The sequence below is a fragment of the Cyprinodon variegatus genome, unplaced genomic scaffold (assembly GCF_000732505.1).
Source record: "Cyprinodon variegatus isolate N-32 unplaced genomic scaffold, C_variegatus-1.0 Scaffold819, whole genome shotgun sequence".
In the NCBI taxonomy this organism is placed as follows: Eukaryota; Metazoa; Chordata; class Actinopteri; order Cyprinodontiformes; family Cyprinodontidae; genus Cyprinodon; species Cyprinodon variegatus.
Window position 1 is genome coordinate 94,695 of NW_015151272.1, and position 7,531 is coordinate 102,225.

Here is a 7,531-nt window from a genome sequence, read left to right on the forward strand (position 1 = left end):
TTTTCAAGTATTGCTTCAGACTTTGACCATGATTTAGGCATGGGCTTTAACTAGACCATTCTACACCATTAATCTGCTTTGATCTAAACCATCCATTGTATTTCTTGCTGGATGTAGCAGACAGATTCTAGATGTTTTTAAAGTTTTTTTTAGATCTTCTTTCAGGCTGGTTTTTAGCTCCACCCACCTTCTCATCAATTGTTCCTCACAGCTTTATCTTAATCTCCCCCCTTTGTTTGTCGTTTCTATTTTGTAAAGCACTTCAGTGCTTAATATTTTCTTAACTTTATCCCACTGTTAGTCTAGATCTAAATCTAGTTTTGCTTGTTAAGGTTATGCATATTTTCTAATCAGATTCTTTTCTCTCATAACTGCAGCAGGTTGGGTTTGTACAGATCTTGAGGCTCAGTTTTCTCAGGAGATGCTCATATTTTATTTATTTATTTTTAATTTTTTTGCTGTTATTAGCAGTCAGTATGATTAAAGTGGTGCAGAAATACAGAGAGATGTAACCTAACTGTTTTTAGGAGGGTTTTTTTTTCAGCTGAACTGTGAGAATTCCTGCAGAAACTGTCCTTCACCTGCTGCAGACACCGATGTGTCACTGATTCAGGTATTTTCCCATTGTCTGTGTTATTAAGAAAGGCATGCTGAGACAATGTAACACTGATGAAACACTATCAGGAGTGTGTGCACGCCTGCTTTAGTTAGAATAAAAGTCTCTGAGCTCAAACATGAAGGACAAGGTTTAAGGATAAGTGCTTGAGTGAAAAGTTTCCCCAGAAACAAACAAACAGATTGAGGATTTATCACCAGGTTTTCTGTGCACAAACAAGGAATCTGAGTTTAGTTTTCTAAATGATAAGATGAATGTGAAAATATAAAAGATGACACGTCCAGTCATCTGGATCAATCCGTCGTTTTCTCCAATTTTCCTTTCATTTTGCAAGAAATCATTGTTGGTCAACAGTTCTCCAGTTTTTAGCAGCTTGTTCTTATATTCTGGCTGCTTTTTAGTTCAAGTCCAACTTTCATTATTCTCTAAATGATTTACTCACAGGCACAGTGTGAAAAATCATGTTGCCTGATTTCTTTTCAGATTCACATTTACCTGAAAGTCATAGTTTATTGCCAGCAGAGCGATTTCAGTGTCAGATCCTATTAGGGACAAATGAACAAGAAAATCCATTAGTGTGTTTTTTTTCTGCGTTCAGATGCTTTGTTTGCAAAACGTGAACTGCAGCAACATGGATGAATTTGAAGGTAAATAAACCAAACTGCGAGCAGAAAGTGGGATTAATTATGAATGTAGCAAATGCTGACAAGTGCATAAAATCTCTGACCTGATCAGCATGAAACCACATGTGGGACAAATAGGTTTATATAAACACAACTAAGAGGAAAAGCACCATCCCCCCTAGCTCACAATTTGAACGTTTATTATATTAATAAAGTTTGATTTGACCCAAGATAACACAAACAATTGTCCAAAAGAAACAAAGAAATCTTGTGAAACATTTAATCAAATGTCAGACATTTTCAAACCGTAACAGAAACCCTTCCCATTAGTATTAAACTGAACACAAAGCAGATACAGTTTCTAGATAAACATAAAGTTATTGGATCTGGAATAGATATGAGACCAGAGAACAAAACGGCTCATGTAGCATATAACCTGAACATAATCATGGAGACCTTTTTTTTATGTATCTATTAAATTGTGGAACAATCTCTTTAGTCCCTTTTGATCGATGATAAAAAGTTCAGAAAAAAAGAAGAGGATCCAATGTAAAACATTAAAAAAGTAAAACAGCAGCAGAAACGTGGTGCTACTAAAGATAAGAGAAGAGCCAATGAGCAGACCAACTGAAACTGGACAAAGGAACCCCACAGGACCTGAATAATCAATACAAAACAGAGATGCAGATTATATACAGAGTTAAAAAAAAAGCTGTTCTTGCTTTTTTTTCTGTTTTAAACAATGTTTCCAAATGTACGTCGTACATGTATGTTTCTTAAAAAGAAAACCTCAGGGAATCTGATTTTTTTTGCATGTCTTTGTTGCCTAGTTGCCAATAAAGTTTAATCATCATTAAGCCCTGAGGGCCCAGAAGTATCAGACCAGGTTTACAAAATGTAAGGTTTACAATATTTTATTACAGATCAATCTCTAATGATATTGGCACTGATACTGGCTTGAATACTCATTTCATTCACCTGCCTATCTCTGCCCAGTTCTTTTAACCGTTCATCTGATCCACCTGCTTCAGCCTCTATTTAACCAGCCTTCAACCAGTCATCAAGGCCAGATTATTCAAGCCTAGCGTAGAGTATTTCTGATTGCCTGATCTGCCTTATGAGCCTGCCTGTTCATGTTCTGGTCTGTTTGCCTGATCTGTCCTCAGACTCCTGCTGGATTCTGCTTGTGTACCGAACCTGGAACTGATTCCTGACACAGTCCTGGGTTTCCCTTCGATACCTCTTCAGATCTCTGATCTCCTGGCCCTGGCTACTGAGCACGTCCTCGGCACCAGCTTTGGCTTCGCCCTCTGGATTATCCTGCCTTCCATCATCTGTTCGGTCCTTATCTCCTGCCTTTCCCCCGACCTCCAGGACTTTAGTGTCTGGGACTCTCTAGGCGGCGCATGCTGCGTCTAGTTAGCAGCCGACCGGCTGGAACCAACTTTGTCCTCTGGGCTCAGACTGAACCATAAGACTAGGTTAGTGACTCAAACATTGGCTCATCTGCCTCCAGATAGACCTGGTCACTAACCTGAGTTCTCCTCCTGCAGCAGTTCCTGCTTTTGACGTAGACGCCATTCTCTACAGTTCCATTTTAAATAAACATTTTGTGAAACCAGTCTCTCCACCTTAAAAACCGGGTTATTTTGCTCTGACACAATCAGGAATAATAACATCTTGAATATTCCTTAAATGGAAAAACTAAAATGAAATAAAGTGTGTGTCTTACCTTCCAAAAGGCACCAAATGCCAGCAATGCACTGCAAAAAACTGAAATCTAACGAAGTCATTATATCATAGAATTAGTGCATTTTTTCTTGAATTGAGGAGGTAAGTGAGACATATTGCCAATAGAACAAAACAATTTTTGTTTAAAATAAGAAAAAACAATTACATTGTCTTCAAATGCATATCATCTAATTATCTTATAAGTCTTATGAGTATCTTATGAGTAGAAATACTAATTTTATCGGCAAATCATCTTATTTATCTACTCATATTAGGGGAAATACACTTTGTATGAGAAATGTTTACTTATTTCTACTGTAGATGGGTTTTTTTGCAGTGAGACCTGATTCCTTAGCTATAATTAATTTCAATTAAAAAAATATATTTTTATTATCTAAAGGAAATTAATGTTGCAGTAACTAATTGGTTATTTTTTAACCAGGTGTTGCTAGCTGTAGGCAGGAAGGATCTCCTGTAGAGGTCTGTCTTACACCGGATCTGGAGAAGCCTCTGACTGAAGACACTCTGTTCTTGTCTAACAGTCTGAATAGGATGCTCACTGCTGTCCAAAATTTCCTTCAATTTATGAAGAATTCTGCTGTGTGAAATAATTTCCAGATTATTCGGTTTAAAAAGTACAAGGAGAAAATAAAGTATGATTTAAATAGAAAATAACTAACTTTTTTTTGCCTGTTGCCTTTTTTTAATGGGGTTTTTTATTTGAAAATGAATCCCAGGTTATGTACACGGGAAACAAATGTAATAAATACATAGTCATGATCAAAACACATACATACAACCAAAAACTCCACAAATTATTAATGACGGTACAACAACTGTTGATTACAGAAACAAAAACTTGCAAACAAAAAGCTTTTTTTTTCAAGAAATAAAACATATATGTGAATTTTTTTTATAGTTTCTTTAATGAAAAAGACAAGTGTACTGATATATTGTTATAAATATAACAAAAACTAAATAAATGTCTTTAAAAATAAAATCTTACAAAAGAATCAAAATGTGATATTTTACACCTGATTTGCCTTATGGGCTGGAATTCAGACGGACTTTCATATTGTTTCAGCTCTTATGGTGATGTTTTTTGGAAAACTCACATTAATATTTTAAACAAAATGTTAACCACTTTGAAACAACACTTCCTGCAGCTTATTGCACAGCATCAATTTTCTCTCTACTGCGATCCCAAAATGTATATTCAATCCTGTTTGTTTTGATGGCACCAATTCACATCACAGGTTATCTCAAGGCGCCTTAGAGGGAAAATTCAATCAAAACAGAAATAAATCAGTTTAAAAATCAAACACACACCTGAGCAAATCCTGTATTCTCTCTGATTAGCTTTTAGAGATGTTTTCTATTTCCTGTTCTACAGAAAACTAATTATAATCCCCTTCCATGCTTGTATGATCAAAGTTATTTTGTATGATCAAACCTTTCGTCTTGATAAATTGATAACAGTGATAAGATCCTCAGTTATAAGGAAACACATGATTTATTTCTATTTAGTCAGCGGTTTATTTCCATTGACCTATTCTCTGACTACTCTCATGTAAAATGTTCTAATTCAGAATAAAGCTCATGTCAGAAACGTCAAAGTGTCATCCTTTACCAACACATGATGTTTTTGTGACCTTTAGATTTGATGAAAAGGAAGACACAGAACTGAAATCGGAGCTCTTCCACCTGCCGCTCCCATCACAGAAATAATCACACTAATCTGCAAAACCAAAAACAAACCATCACTCATTCTGCTCAGATAATAACCGAGCTGCGGTGATTACACAGAGCCACAGGTGATCAGGAGGAACCAGCAGAAAGTGGATATGTGGGTTTCTGCAAAGCTGCACGAATCTTCAGTCAAACATTCAATGCAGCATTTCAATCTGGAAAAACTCACACAAAGAGAAAATACAGTTAGAAGAAATGTATTAATACAATAACTTAGTCTTTGGTGCTCAGACCTCGGCAGGAAACATAGCGCTTCATTTTGATAGATATGAATGAACAGAAGCAAAGAACAGGGCTGTTTCCCGTCAGGCCTGAAACTGGTGGGGGAACTCATCTTATATTTGCCAGTCAGTCGGAGACTGAAATAGTACAAGTGTACAAGTTTCTTTAACTTTTTATGCTTTCCCAGAGAATACTTTTCCAATGGTTGGTGTTAAATGGTTGTAGGTGCCAGAGATAAATAACTTAGACTGACACAAACTTTATTGTCATACAGAGTGTAACATGAATTTTTGATGCATGCAGCTTTTCAACAGTGAATGAGCAGCTTAGCAGTGAGGCATTGATAAAATGACAGGCGGCTCAGTGGTGCAGTGGGTAGCACTGCTTCCTTGCTGCAAGAAGGTTACAGGTTCGATTCTGGGCCTTTGCATCTTCTCCTTGACCATATGTGTATTCTCTCTAGGTACTCTGGCTTCCTCCCACAGTCCATGACTGTTATTCTAATTTCTCCTTAGGTGTGAGTGAATGGTTGTCTCTGTGTTGCCCTGCAATGGTGGACATGTCTCCACTTTGACAAGTGGAGATAGGAACCAGCGACTCTGCTTGGGATAAGCATGACAGAAGATGGATGGATGGATAAATTGACACCACCCATTTTGTTTTTTAAATTTGGTTAGCTCAGACAAAGATCTTTCGTCACATCAACCCCCAAAATAATAATTTTTCTAAACAAAATGTCTGGTTAATGTACTCTGAGTGGTAATAGGAAAAAATGGGGGGCTTCAGCATCACTTCTGCTGTCTGTATGAGGCCTTTAGTTGCACTGCATTTTCATTTACATTGTGTTATTATATCTTTCTATTTACAGTTAGGGAATTTAATTTCAATTTTTTTATTTCATGAATGATTTGTTTCTGTTTTAGATTTGTTTTCAGTATTGAACAAAGTTCTCAGATCACTTTAAAACAAAATCTTTAAATTTATTAATAAGAATAGAGCTGTGTAGAGCTGAAGAACTCAACAAGCCCATCAAAAAGAAAAAACTAAATGTATGGTAATGAATTAATCAAGCTGAATTAACATGTGTTTGTGTTTCTGACATTTGTTGGTTTTAATTTTAAGCAATAAAGTTTAATAATGAAGTAATTATACATTTGTTTGTAGAACACTTTATATTTACAAAAGAAATCTCAAAGTGCTTCAGCAAATAAAACATAATTAAAATACACAAACAAAAGTAATGAGGTCATTTAATGCAAAAAAAGACAGGAAAAATCATTAAAGGGATGTTGTTAAAAATGTTGCATTAAATAAAGATTTCCAGCCTTTTTTTTTAAGTATGTCACGGTCTGTGGAGCCCTCAGATGTGGAGACAGAGTGTTGTGAAAGGTGAGGTGAAGAGGAAGATCTTTTAAATATGATGCATTACCATGCAGGCAAAGGAGGGTGAGTGAAGCAGTTTTTAATGTGAAAAAAGAGGAACAGAGAACTGTGATGATATGATCATGTTTACAAACTCATTGGGATCCTGAAGGCGCAGGTCTGACCTTACTGTAATCTCTATGTTCTTGCCAGGAATCCCAAAGAGCAGCAAAATGCAGCAGTCAGGTCTGTCGAGTGGAAGGCATGGACTGGCCTCTTTGCATCAGAAAGGGGAAAGAGGAAGATTTTTTTCAGATGAGATAATAATGTCTTTCAAAGGTGAGCTGTGGATTAAAAAAACGATATATGTTATGGTTAGAAAAGTTTAATATGATGATCGCTTTTAAATGACCCGCTTCTGAAAGGCTGTAAGTGTTAAAAGATGGGAACTGGAAGTTTAAAGATCTGGCAAAGATGAAGATGTAAAGGAATTAAGAGCCCTCTGATCAAGTGATACTATACACAGATTAAAAAGAACAGCTCAGAAAACGAATCCTTGCGGAACACCACAGGAGCCACAACGGCCCAAATACCAGCCACTACCGCCCAGTGGAAACAAGCTCAGATCTGACCATCAACTGGAACCAATCCAGGACAAAACCAGTGAATCCTGCAAAGTTCTGCAGAAGGTTGTGCTGGTCTGCAGTACCAAAGACTGCTGACAAAATGAAGAATAAAAAGAAAGAACAACAACAATCTGCAGTCCTCCACAGGTCATGTGTGTTGGACCAAAGCTGTATCTATGGGACGCTTTACTTCTATATGGATCACAAGTTATTTGGAGAACAGATTAAACATGTTCAGATCAATAAAACAGAATCAGACATTTGTTAAATAAAATGTGGGGTTCCCCATGGCTCATTAACAGGACCAATATTATTTGTGTCATTCATGAAGGATTTCACCAAAGCATCAAATGTATTTTAAAGCATTTTATTTGCAAATAGTACATTATTTTATTCAATTCAGTTCACTTTATTTCTATAGCGCCAATTCACAACACATGTCATCTCCAGGCACTGACAGACACAGTCTGATTCAACGTTTTCTATCTAAGGAAAACCAGTTGATTGGTAGGAAAAGCAACTATTCAGAAAATTATGTTCAAGAAGTGATGGAAGAAGAAAATATGTTCTTTTTTAAAGGGACAGAAGAGCTATTAACAATT